This window comes from Colletes latitarsis, chromosome 4 (genome assembly GCF_051014445.1).
Source record: "Colletes latitarsis isolate SP2378_abdomen chromosome 4, iyColLati1, whole genome shotgun sequence".
In the NCBI taxonomy this organism is placed as follows: domain Eukaryota; kingdom Metazoa; phylum Arthropoda; class Insecta; order Hymenoptera; family Colletidae; genus Colletes; species Colletes latitarsis.
Genome location: NC_135137.1, coordinates 8,663,771 through 8,678,089, shown reverse-complemented (window position 1 = coordinate 8,678,089; position 14,319 = coordinate 8,663,771).

Here is a 14,319-nt window from a genome sequence, read left to right as displayed (position 1 = left end):
CATACTTGTTGGCTAGATCTTGGCCTTTTTCCGGTTTGGATCACGTAGTAATGCGGTACCACTCCGAAACAGTCAATTAAACCTGGTTGCGATTAATATTTTAGAGGATAACGCCGGTTATGTCTCGGTTAGGTCTGGGATTTGCTCTCATGTGGCTCATACTTTCGCGTTTTTCGCATACTTGTTGGCCAGATCCTGGGCTTTTTCTGGTTTGGATCACGCAGTAATGCGGTACCACACCGAGACAGTTAATTAAACCTGGTTGCGATTAATATTTTAAAGGATAACGCCGGTTATGTCTGGGTTAGGTCTGGTATTTGCCCTCATCTGGCTCGTACGTTCACGTTTTTCGCATACTTGTTCGCCAGATCCTGGGTTTTTTCCGGTTTGGATCACGTAGTAATGCGTTACCACACCGAAACAGTCAATTAAACCTGGTTGTGATTAATATTTTAGAGGGTAACGCCGGTTATGTCTCGGTTAGGTCTGGGATTTGCCCTAATCTGGCTCGTACTTTTGCATTTTTCGCATACTTGTTGCCCAGATCCTGGGTTGTTTCTGGTTTGGATCACGTATTAATGTGGTACCACACTGAAATAGTCAATTAAACCTGGTTCCGATTATTATTTTAGAGGATAACGCCGGTTATGTCTGGGTGAGGTCTGGTATATGCCATCATCTAGCTCATACTTTCGCATTTTTCGCATACTTGAATGGTCAGATCCTGGCCATTTTCTGGCTAGGACCACGCAGTAATGTGGTACTACACTGAAACCGTCAATTAAACCTGGCTGCGATTAATATTTTGGAGGATAACGCCGGTTATGTCTGGGTTAGTTCTAGTATTTGCAATCATCTGGGTCATACTTTCGCATTTTACGCATACTTGTTGGCCAGATCCTGGGTTTTTTCTGGTTTGGATCCCCCAGTAGTGTGGTTCTACACCGAAACAGCCAATTAAACCCGGTTGCGATTATTATTTTAGAGGATGACGCCGGTTATGTCTGGGTTAGGTCTGGTATTTGCCCTCATCTGGCTCGTACGTTCACGTTTTTCGCAGACTTGTAGGCCAGATCCTGGGCTTTTTCTGGTTTGGATCACGCAGTAATGTGGTACCAGAATGGAACTGTCAATTAAACCTGGATTCGATCAATATTTTAGAGGATCACACCGGTTAGGTTTGTGTTAGGCCTGGTGTTTGCAATCATCTGGATCATATTTTCGCATTTCTCGCATGCTTGTTGGCCAGATCCTGGGCTTTTTCTGGTTAGGATCTCGTAGTAACGTGGTACCAGAATGAAACGGTCAATTAATCCTGGATTCGGTCATTATTTTAGAGGATAACACCGTTTAGGTCTGTGTTAGGCCTGGTATTTGCAATCATCTGGCTCATACTTTCGCTTTTATCGCATACTTGTAGGCCAGATCCTGGGCTTTTTCTGATTTGGATCACGTAGTAATGTGGTACCACACCGAAACAGTCAATTAAATCTGAATTCGATCAATATTTTGGAGGAGGACGCCGGATATGTCTGGGTTAGGTCTGGTATTTGCCATCATCTAGCTCATACTTTCGCATTTTTCGCATACTTGAATGGTCAGATCCTGGCCTTTTTCTGGCTTGGACCACGTAGTAATGCGGTACCACACCGAAACAGTCAATTATACCTGGTTGTCATTAATATTTTAGAGGATAACGCCGGTTATGTCTGGGTAACGTCTGGTGTTTGCAATCATCTTCCTCATACTTTCACATTTTTCGCATACTAGCTGGCCAGATCTTGCGTTTTTTCTGGTTTGTATTACGTAGTAATGTGGTGCCAGAATGAAACTGTCAATTAAACCTGGATTCGATCAATATTTTAGAGGATCACACCGGTTAGGTTTGTGTTAGGCCTGGTGTTTGGAATCACCTGGGTCATACTTTCGCGTTCATCGCACACTTGTTGGCCAGATCCTGTACTTTTTCTGGTTTGGATCTCGTAGTAATGCGGTACCATACTGAAACAGTCAATTAAACGTGGCCTCGATCAATATTTTAAAGGATAACACCGGTTGCGTCTCGTTTAGGTCTGGTATTTACCCACATCTGGCTCATACATTCGCATTCTTCGCATACCTGTTGGCCAGGTCTTGTGTTTCTGTCTGGTTTGCATCACGTAGTAATGTGATACCAGACTGAAAAAGTCCATTCAACTTGGATTCGATCAATATTTTAGAGGCTAACACCGTTTAGGTTTGTGTTAGGTCTGGTATTTACAATCATCTGCCTCATACTTTCGCATTTTTCGCATACTTGTTGGCCAGATCCTGGGCTTTTTCTGGTTTTGATCACGTAGTAATGTGGTACCACACTGCAACAGTCAATTAAATCTGGTTCCGACTAATATTTTAGAGGATAACGCCGGTTAGGTTTGTGTTAGGTCTGGTATTTCCAATCATCTGGCTCATACTTTTGCATTTTTCGCATACCTGTTGGCCAGATCCTGGGTTTTTTCTGGTTTGGGTCACGTAGTAATGTGATACCACCCCGAAACTGGCAATTAAATCTGGTTACGATTAATATTTTAGAGGACAACGCTGGTTATGTCTGGGTTAGGTCTGGTATTTGCCATCATCTAGCTCATACTTTCGCATTTTTCGCATACTTGAATGGCCAGTTCCTGGGTTTTTTTCTGATTACGATCACGTATTTATGTGACACCACACTGAAATAGTCAATAAAACCTGGTTCCGATTAATATTTTAGAGGAGCACGCAAGTTATGCCTGGGTTAGGTCTGGTATTTGCCATCATCTAGCTCATACTTTCGAGTTTTTCGCATACTTGATGGTCAGATCCTGGGTTTCCTTCTGGTTAGGGTCACGTATTAATGTGGTGCCACACTGAAACAGTCTATGCAACCTTGTTTTGATCAATATTTTGGATCATAACGCCGGTTATGTCAGGGTTAGTTCTGGTATTTACAATCATCTGGGTCATACTTTCGCATTTTTCGCTTACTAGTTGGCCAGATCCTGGGTTTTTTCTGGTTTGGATCACGGAGTAATGTGGTACCACACCGAAGCAGCCAAATAAACCTGGCTGCGATTAATGTTTTACAGGATAACGCCGGTTATGTTTGGGTTAGTTCTGGTATTTGCAATCATCTGGCTCGTACTTTCGCATTTTTCTCATACTTGTTGGACAGAGCCTGGCCTTTTTCTGGTTTGGATCACGTAGTAATGTGGTTCCACACCGAAACAGTCAATTAAACCTGGTTGCGATTAATATTTTAAAGGATAACGCCGGTTGTGTCTGGGTTAGGTCCGGTATTTGCCCTCATCTGGCTCGTACGTTCACGTTTTTCGCATACTTGTTCGCCAGTTCCTGGGTTTTTTTCTGATTAGGATCACGTATTTATGTGGCACCACACTGAAATAGTCAATAAAACCTGGTTCCGATTAATATTTTAGAGGAGCACGCAAGTTATGCCTGGGTTAGGTCTGGTATTTGCCATCATCTAGCTCATACTTTCGCATTTTTCGCATACTTGAGTGGCCAGATCCTGGGCTTTTTCTGGTTTGGATCATGTAGTAATGTGGTGCCACACTGAGATAATCAATTAAAGCTGGTTTCGATCAAAATTTTATAGGATAACACCGGTTATGTCTGGGTTACGTCTGGTATGCGCAATCATCTGGCTCATACTTTCGCATTTTTCGCATACTTGATGGTCAGATCATGGGTTTTTTCTGGTTTGGATCACGGAGTAATGTGGTACCACACCGAAGCAGCCAAACAAACCTGGTTGCGATTAATGTTTTACAGGATAACGCCGGTTATGCCTGCGTTAGGCCTGGTATTAGCAATCATCTGGCTCATACTTTCGCATTTTTCGCATTCTTCTTGGCCAGATCCTGGGGTTTTTATCTGTTTCGGATTACGTATTAATGTGGTGCCCCACAGAAATAGTCCATTCAACCTGGATTCGATCAATATTTTAGAGGATGACACCGGTTAGGTATGGGTTGCGTCTGGTATTTGCGATCATCTGCCTCATACTCTTGCATTTTTCGCATACTTGTAGGCCAGATCCTGGGCTTTTTCTGATTTTGATCACGTAGAAATGTGCTACCACACCAAAACAGTCACTTAAACCTGGATTCGATCAATACTTTAGAGGATAACACCGGTTAGGTTTGTGGTAGGTCTGGTATTTGCAATCATCTGCCTCATACTTTCGCATTTTTCACATACTTTTTGGCGAGATCCTGCGTTTTTTCTGGTTTGGATCACGCAGTAGTGTGGTACCACACCGAAACAGTCAATTAAACCTGGTTGCGAATAATATTTTAGAGGATAACGCCGGTTATGTCTCGGTTATGTCTGGGATTTGCCCTCATCTGGCTCGTACTTTTGCATTTTTCGCATACTTGTTGGCCAGATCCAGGGTCTTTTCTGGTTTGGATCACGTAGTAATGCGGTACCACACCGACACAGTTAATTAAACCTGGTTGCGATTAATATTTTAAAGGATAACGCCGGTTATGTCTGGGTTCGGTCTGGTATTTGCCCTCATCTGACTCGTACGTTCACGTTTTTCGCATACTTGTTCGCCAGATCCTGGGTTTTTCTAGTTTGGATCACGTAGTATTGCGGTACCACACCGAAACAGTCAATTAAACCTGGTTGCGATTAATATTTTAGAGGGTAACGCAGGTTATGTCTCGGTTAGGTCTGGGATTTGCCCTCATCTGGCTCGTACCTTTGCATTTTTCGCATACTTGTTGGCCAGATCCTGGGTTGTTTCTGGTTTGGATCATGTATTAATGTGGTACCACACTGAAATAGTCAATTAAACCTGGTTGCGATTATTATTTTAGAGGATAACGCCGGTTATGTCTCGGTTATGTCTGGTATTTGCCATCATCTAGCTCATACTTTCGCATTTTTCGCATACTTGAATGGTCAGATCCTGGCCTTTTTCTGGCTAGGACCACGTAGTAATGTGGTACTACACTCAAAACGACTATTAAACCTGGCTGCGATTAATATTTTGGAGGATAACGCCGGTTATGTCTGGGTTAGTTCTAGTATTTGCAATCATCTGGCTCATACTTTCACATTTTTCGCATACTTGTTGGCCAGATCCTGGGTTTTTTCTGGTTTGGATCCCCTAGTAGTGCGGTTCCACACCGAAAGAGTCAATTAAACCTTGTTCCGATTATTATTTTAGAGGATGACGCCGGTTATGTCTCGGTCAGGTCTGGTATTTGCCCTCATATGGCTCATACTTTCGAGTTTTTCGCATACTTGTTGGCCAGATCCTGGGTTTTTTCTGGTTTGGATCCCGTAGTAACGTTACTCCACACTGAAACAGTCAATTAAACCTGGTTGCGATTAATATTTTAGAGAATAACGCCGGCTATGTCTGGGTTAGGTCTGGTATTTGCCCTCATCTGACTCGTACGTTCACGTTTTTCGCATACTTCTCGGCCAGATCTTGGCCTTTTTCCGCTTTGCATCACGTAGTAATGCGGTACCACTCCGAAACAGTCAATTAAACATGGTTGCGATTAATATTTTAGAGGATAACGCCGGTTATGTCTCGGTTAGGTCTGGGATTTGCTCTCATGTGGCTCGTACTTTCGCGTTTGTCGCATACTAGTTGGCCAGATCCAGGGTTTTTTTTTGTTTGGATCCCGTAGTAATGTGGTTCCACACCGAAACGGACAATTAAACCTGGTTGCGATTAATATTTTGGACGATAACGCTGGTTATGTTTGGGTTAGTTCTGGTATTAGCAATCATCTGGCGCATACTTTCGCATTTTTCTCATACTTGTTGGACAGATCCTGGGCTTATTCTGATTTGGATCACGTAGTAATGTGGTACCACACAGAAACAGTCAGTTAAACCTGGATTTGATCAATACTTTAGAGGATAACACCGGTCAGGTACCTGTGCGGTCTGGTATTTGCAATCATCTGCCACATACTTTCGCATTTTTCGCATACTTGAATGGCCAGATCCTGGGCTTTTTCTGGTTCGGATCACGTAGTAATGTGGTGCCACACAGAAGCAGTCAATTCAACCTGGATTCGATCAATATTTTAGAGGATAACACCGGTTATGTCTGGGATACGTCTGGAATTCGCAATCATCTGCCTCATACTTTCGCATTTTTCGCATACTTGATGGTCAGATCCTGGATTTCTTTCTGGTTAGGGTCACGTATTAATGTGGTGACACACTGAAACAGTCAATGAAACCTGGTGTCGATCAATATTTTGGATGATAACGCCGGTTATGTCAGGGTTAGTTCTGGTATTTACAATCATCTGGCTCATACTTTCGCATTTTTCGCATACTAGTTGGCCAGATCCTAGGTTTTTTCTGGTTTGGATCACGGAGTAACGTGGTACCACACCGAAACAGCCAAACAAACCTGGTTGCGATTAATGTTTTAGAAGATAACGCCGGTTATGTCTCGGTTAGGTGTTGTATTTGCACTCATCTGGCTCGTATTTTCGCATATTTCGCATACTTGTTGGCAAGATCCTGGGCTTTTTCTGGTTTGGATCACGCAGTAATGCAGTACCACACCGGGACAGTCAATTAAACTTGGTGCGATTAATATTTTAAAGGATAACACCGGTTATGGTTGGGTTAGGTCTGGTATTTGCCCTTATCTGGATCGTATGTTCACGTTTTTCGCACACTTGTTGGCCAGATCCTGGGTTTTTTCTGGTTTGGATCACGTAGTAATGCGGTACCACACTGAAACAGTCAATAAAAGCTGGTTCCGAATAGTATTTAAGAGGATAACGCTGGTTATGTCTGGGTTAGTTCTGGTATTTACAATCATCTGGCTCATGCTTTCGCGTTTTTCGCATACTTGTTGGCCAGTTCCAGGGTTTTTTTTGGTTTGGATCCCGTAGTAATGTGGTTCAACACCGAAACAGTCAATTAAACCTGGTTGCGATTAATATTTCAGAGGATAACGCCGGTTATGTTTGGGTTAGTTCTAGTATTTGCAATCATCTGGCTCGGACTTTCGCGTTTTTCGCATACTTGTTGGCCAGATCTTGGCCTTTTTCTGGTTTGGATCACGTAGTAATGCGGTACCACACTGAAACAGTCAATAAAAGCTGGTTCCGAATAGTATTTTAGAGGATAACGCTGGTTATGGCTGGGTTAGTTCTGGTATTTGCAATCATCTGGCTCATACTTTCGCGTTTTTCGCACACTTGTTGGCCAGATCCTGGGTTTTTCCTGGTTTGGATCCCGTAGTAATGTGGTGCCACACCGAAACAGTCAATTTAACCTGGTTGCGGTTAATATTTTAGAGGATAACGCCGGTTATGTCTGGGTTAGGTCTGGTACTTGCCCGCATCTGGCTCGTACTTTCGCATTTTTCACATACTTGTTGGCCAGATCCAGGGATTTTCTGGTTTGGATCACGCAGTAATGCAGTACCACACCGGGACAGTCAATTAAACTTGGTGCGATTAATATTTTAAAGGATAACACCGGTTATGGTTGGGTTAGGTCTGGTATTTGCCCTTATCTGGATCGTATGTTCACGTTTTTCGCACACTTGTTGGCCAGATCCTGGGTTTTTCCTGGTTTGGATCCCGTAGTAATGTGGTGCCACACCGAAACAGTCAATTTAACCAGGTTGCGGTTAATATTTTAGAGGATAACGCCGGTTATGTCTGGGTTAGGTCTGGTATTTGCCCTCATCTGGCTCGTACTTTCGCATTTTTCGCATACTAGTTGGCCAGATCCTGGGATATTTCTGGTTTGGGTCACGTAGTAATGCGGTACCACACCGATAGAGTCAATTAAACCTGTTTGCGATTAATATTTTAGAGGATAACGCCGGTTATGTCTCGGTTAGGTCTGGTATTTGCAATCATCTGGCTCATACTTTCTCGTTTTTCGCATACTTGTTGGCCAGATCCTGGGTTTTTTCTGGTTTGGATCCCGTAGTAATGTGGTACCACACTGAAACAGTCAATGAAAGCTGGTTCCGATTAGTATTTAAGAGGATAACGCTGGTTATGTCTGGGTTAGTTCTGGTAATTGCAATCATCAGGCTCATACTTTCGCGTTTTTCGCATACTTGTTGGCCAGATCCTGTGTTTTTTCTGGTTTGGATCCCGTAGTAATGTGGTACCACACTGCAACAGTCAATGAAAGCTGGTTCCGATTAGTATTTAAGAGGATTACGCTGGATATGTCTGGGTTAGTTCTGGTATTTGCAATCATCAGGCTCATACTTTCGCGTTTTTCGCATACTTGTTGGCCATATCCAGGGTTTTTTTTGGTTTGGATCCCGTAGTAATGTGGTTCCACACCGAAACAGACAATTAAACCTGGTTGCGATTAATATTTTGGAGGATAACGCTGGTTACGTTTGGGTTAGTTCTGGTATTTGCAATTATCTGGCACATACTTTCGCATTTTTCTCATACTTGTTGGACAGAGCCTGGCCTTTTTCTGGTTTGGAACACGTAGTAGTGCGGTACCACACCGAATCTGTCAATTAAACCTTGTTGCGATTAATATTTTAGAGGATACCGACGGTTATGTCTCGGTTAGGTCTGGGATTTGCCCTCATCAGGCTCGTACTTTCGCATTTTTCGCATACTTGTTGGCAAGATCCTGGCCTTTTTCAGGTTTGGATCACGCAGTACTGCAGTACCACACCGAGACAGTCAATTAAACCTGGTTGCGATTAATATTTTAAAGGATAACGCCGGTTATGTCTGGGTAAGGTCTGGTGTTTGCCCTCATCTGGCTCGTATGTTCACGTTTTTCGCATACTTGTTGGCCAGATCCTGGGTTTTTTCTGGTTTGGATCCCGTAGTAATGTGGTACCACACTGAAACAGTCAATGAAAGCTGGTTCCGATTAGTATTTAAGAGGATAACGCTGGTTATGTCTGGGTTAGTTCTGGTAATTGCCCTCATCTGGCTCGTACTTTCGCATTTTTCTCATACTTGTTGGCAAGATCCTGGGCTTTTTCAGGTTTGGATCACGCAGTAATGCAGTACCACACCGAGACAGTCAATTAAACCTGGTTGCGATTAATATTTTAAAGGATAACGCCGGTTATGTCTGGGTAAGTTCTGGTGTTTGCCCTCATCTGGCTCGTATGTTCACGTTTTTCGCATACTTGTTGGCCAGATCCTGTGTTTTTTCTGGTTTGGATCACGTAGTAATGCGGTTCCACACTGAGACAGTCAATAAAATCTGGTTCCGAATAGTACTTTAGACGATAACCCTGGTTATGTATGGGTTAGTTCTGGTATTTGCAAACATCTGGCTCATACTTTCGCGTGTTTCGCATACTTGTTGGCCAGATCCTGGGTTTTTCCTGGTTTGGATCCCGTAGTAATGTGGTTCCACAACGAAACAGTCAATTAAACCTGGTTGCGATTAATATTTTAGAGGATAACGCCGGTTATGTCTCGGTTAGGTCTGGGATTTGCCCTCATGTGTCTCGTACTTTCACATTTTTTGCATTCTTGTTGGCCAGATCCTGGGATTTTCCTGGTTTGGATCACGTAGTATTGTGGTACCGCACTGAGACAGTCAATAAAAGCTTGTTCCGATTAGTATTTTAGAGGATAACGCTGGATATGTCTGGTCTAGTTCTGGTATTCGCAATCATCTGACTCATACTATCGCGTTTTTCGCATACTTGTTGGCCAGATCCTGGGTTTTTTCTGGTATGGATCCTGTAGTAATGTGGCTCCACACCGAAACAGTCAATTAAACCTGGTTGCGATTAATATTTTCGAGGATAACGCCGGTTACGTCTGGGTTAGGTCTGGTATTTGCCCACATCTGTCTCGTACTTTCGCATTTTTCGCATACTTGTTGGCCAGATCCTGGCCTCTTTCGGGTTTGGATCACGTAGTAATGCGGTAGCACGCCGACACAGTCAATTAAACCTGGTTGCGATTAATGTTTTAGAGGATAATGCCGGTTATGTCTCGGTTAGGTCTGGTATTTGCCCTCATCTGGCGCGTACTTTCGCATTTTTCGCATACTTGTTGTCAGATCCTGGGATATTTCTGGTTTGGATCACGTAGTAATGTGGTACCACAATAAAACATTCAATAAAAGCTGGGTCCGATTAATATTTTAGAGGATAACGCTGGTTATGCCTTGGTTAGATCTGGTATTTGCAAACATCTGTATCATACTGTCGCATTTTTCGCATACTTGTTGGCCCGATCATTGGTTTTTTCTGGTTTGGATTACGTAGTAATGTGGTACCACACCGAAACAGTCAATTAAACCTGGTTGCGGTTAATATTTTAGAGTATAACGCCGGTTATGGCTGGGTTAGGTCTGGTATTTGCCCTCATCTGGCTCGGACTTTCGCATTTTTCGCATACTTGTTGGCCAGATCTTGGCCTTTTTCTGGTTTGGATCACGTAGTAATGCGGTACCACACCGAAACAGTCAATTAAACCTGGTTGCGATTAATATTTTACTGGATAACGCCCGTTATGTCTCGGTTAGGTCTGGGATTTGCCCCTCATCTGGCTCGTACCTTCGCATTTTTCGCATACCTGTTGGCCAGATCCTGTGTTTCTTCTGGTTTGAATCCCGTAGTAATGTGGTTCCACACCGAAACGGTGAAGTAAACCTGGTTGCGATTAATATTTTAGAGGATAACGCCGGTTATGTCTCGGTTAGGTCTGGGATTTGCTCACATCTGGCTCGTACTTTCGCATTTTTCGCATACTTGTTGGCAAGATGCTGGGCTTATTCTGGTTTGGATCACATGGTAATGTGGTACCACACCGAGACAGTCAATTAAACCTGGTTGCGCTTAATATTTTAGAGGATAACGCTGGTTATGTCTCGGTTAGGTCTGGGATTTGCTCACATCAGGCTCGTACTTTCGCGTTTTTCGCATACTTGTTGGCCAGATCCTGGGTTTTTTCTGGTTTGAATCCCGCAGTAATGTGGTTACACACCGATACAGTCAATTAAACCTGGTTGCGATTAATATCTTAGAGAATAACCCCGGTTTTGTCTGGGTTAGGTCTGGTATTTGCCCCTCATCTGGCTCGTACTTTCGCATTTTTCTCGTACTTGTTGGCCAGAGCCTGGCCTTTTTCTGGTTTGGAACACGTAGTAGTGCGGTACCACACCGAAACTGTCAATTAAACCTGGTTGCGATTAATATTTTAGAGGATAACGCCGGTTATGTCTCGGTTAGGTCTGGGATTTGCCCTCATCGGGCTCGTACTTTCGCATTTTTCGCGTACTTGTTGGCCAGACCCAGGGGTTTTATTGGTTTGGATTACGTAGTGATGCGGTACCACAGCGAAACAGTCAATTAAACCTGGTTGCGGTTAATATTTTAGAGGATAACGCCGGTTATGTCTGGGTTAGGTGTTGTATTTGCCCTCATCTGGCTCGTACTTTCGCATTTTTCGCATATTTGTTGGCCAGATACTGGGATATTTCAGGTTTGGATCACGTAGTAATGTGGCACCACACTGAAACATTCAATATAAGCTGGTTCCGATTAATATTTCAGAGGATAACGCCGGTTATGTCTGGGTTAGATTTGGTATTTGCCCTCATCTGGCTCGTACTTTCGCATTTTTCGCATACTTGTTTGCCAGATCCTGGCCTTTTCCTGGCTTGGACCACGTAGTAATGTGGTACCACACTGAAACAGTCAATTAAACCTGGTTCCGATTAATATTTTAGAGGATAACGCTGGTTATGTCTGGGTTAGTTCTGGTATTTGCAAGCATCTGGCTCATACTCTCGCATTTTTCGCATACTTGTTTGCCAGATCCTGGCCTTTTCCTGGCTTGGACCACGTAGTAATGTGGTACCACACTGAAACAGTCATTTAAACCTGGTTGCGATTAATATTTTAGAGGATAACGCCGGGTATGTCTCGGTCAGGACTGGGATTTGCCCTCATCTGGCTCGTACTTTCGCATTTTTCGAGTACTTGAATGGTCAGATCCTTGCCTTTTTCCGGGTTGGACCACGTAGTAATGCGGTACCACGCCGAAACAGTCAATTAAACCTGGTTGCGATTAACATTTTAGAGGATAGGGCCGGTTATGTCTGGTTTGGGTCTGGTATTTGCCATCATCTAGCTCATACTTTCACATTTTTCGCGTACTTGTTGGCCATATCCTAGGTTTTTTTCTGGTTAGGCTCACGTACTAATGTGGTACCACACTGTAACAGTCAATTAAACCTGGTTGCGAGTAATATTTTACAGGATAACTCCGGTTATGTCTGGGTTGGGTCTAGTATTTGCCATCATCTATCTCATACCTTCACATTTTTCGCATACTTGTTGGCCAGATCCTGGCTTTCTTCTGGGTTGGGTCACGTAGTGCGGTACCACACCGAAACAGTCAATTAAACCTGGATGCGCTTAATATTTTGGAGGATAACGTCAGTTATGTCTCGGTTGGGTCTGGTATTTGCCCTCATCTGTCTCGTACTTTCGCATTTTTCGCATATTTGTTGTCCAGATGCCGGCCTTTTTATGGTTTGGATCACGTAGTAATGCGGTACCACACTGAAACAGTCAATTAAACCTGCTTCCGATTAATATTTTAGCGGATAACGCTGGTTATGTCTGGGTTAGTTCTGGTATTTGCAAGCATCTGACTCATACTCTCGCATTTTTCGCATACTTGATGGCCAGATCCTTGCCCTTTTCTGGGTTGGATCACGTAGTAATACGGTACCACACCGAAACAGTCATTTAAACCTGGTTGCGATTAATATTTTAGGGGATAACGCCGGTTATGTCTCGGTTAGGTCTGGGATTTGAGCTCATCTGTCTCGTACTTTCGCATTTTTCGCATACTTGTTGGCCAGTTCCAGGGCTTTTTCTGGTTTGGGTCACGTAGTAATGCGGTACCACAGCGAAATAGTCAATTAAACCTGGTTGCGATTAATATTTTAGAGGATAACGCCGGTTATATCTCGGTTAGGCCTGGGATTTGCCCTCATCTGGCTCGTACTTTCGCATTTTTCGCATACTTGATTGGGCAGATCCTTACCTTCTTCCGGGTTGGACCACGTAGTAATGTGGTACGACACCGAAACAGTCAATTAAACCTGGTTGCGATTAATATTTTAGAGGATAACGCCAGTTATAACTGGGTTACGTCTGGTGTTTCCAATCATCTTCCTCATACTTTCGCATTTTTGACATACTTGTTGGCCAGATCCTGGGCTTTTTCTGACTTGGATCACGTACTAATGTGTTACCACACTGTAACAGTCAATTAAACCTGGTTGCGAGTAATATTTTACAGGATAACGTCAGTTATGTCTCGGTTGGTTCTGGTATTTGCCCCCATCTGGCTCGTACTTTCGCCGGTTTTGTCTGGGTTAGGTCTGGTATTTGCAATCATCTAGCACATACTTTCGCACTTTTCGCGTACTTGACTGGTCAGATCCTGGCCTTTTTCTGGCTTGGCCCACGTAGTAATGTGGTACCACACTGAAACTGTCAATTAAACCTGGATGCGCTTAATATTTTAGAGGATAACGTCAGTTATGTCTCGGTTGGGTCTGGTATTTGCCCTCATCTGTCTCGAACTTTCGCATTTTTCGCATATTTGTTGTCCAGATCCCGGCCTTTTTATGGCTTGGATCACGTAGTAATGCGGTACCACACCGAAACAGTCAATTAAACCTGCTTCCGATTAATAGTTTAGAGGATAACGCTGGTTATGTCTGGGTGAGTTCTGGTATTTGCAAGCATCTGACTCATACTCTCGAATTTTTCGCATACTTGATGGCCAGATCCTTGCCCTTTTCTGGGTTGGATCACGTAGTAATACGGTACCACACCGAAACAGTCATTTAAACCTGGTTGCGATTAATATTTTAGGGGATAACGCCGGTTATGTCTCGGTTAGGTTTGGGATTTGAGCTCATCTGACTCGTACTTTCGCATTTTTCGCATACTTGTTGGCCAGTTCCAGGGCTTTTTCTGGTTTGGGTCACGTAGTAATGCGGTACCACAGCGTAATAGTCAATTAAACCTGGTTGCGAGTAGTATTTTACAGGATAACGCCGGTTATGTCTGGGTTGGGTCCGGTATTTGCCATCATCTAGTTCATACCTTCACATTTTTCGCATACTTGTTGGCCAGATCCTGGTTTTTTTTCTGGTTAGGATCACGTAGTAATGTGGTACCACACTCAAACAGTCAATAAAACCTGGTTCCGATTAATATTTTGGAGGAGAACGCCGGTTATGCCTGGGATAGGTCTGGTATTTGGCATCATCTAGCACATACTGTCGCATTTT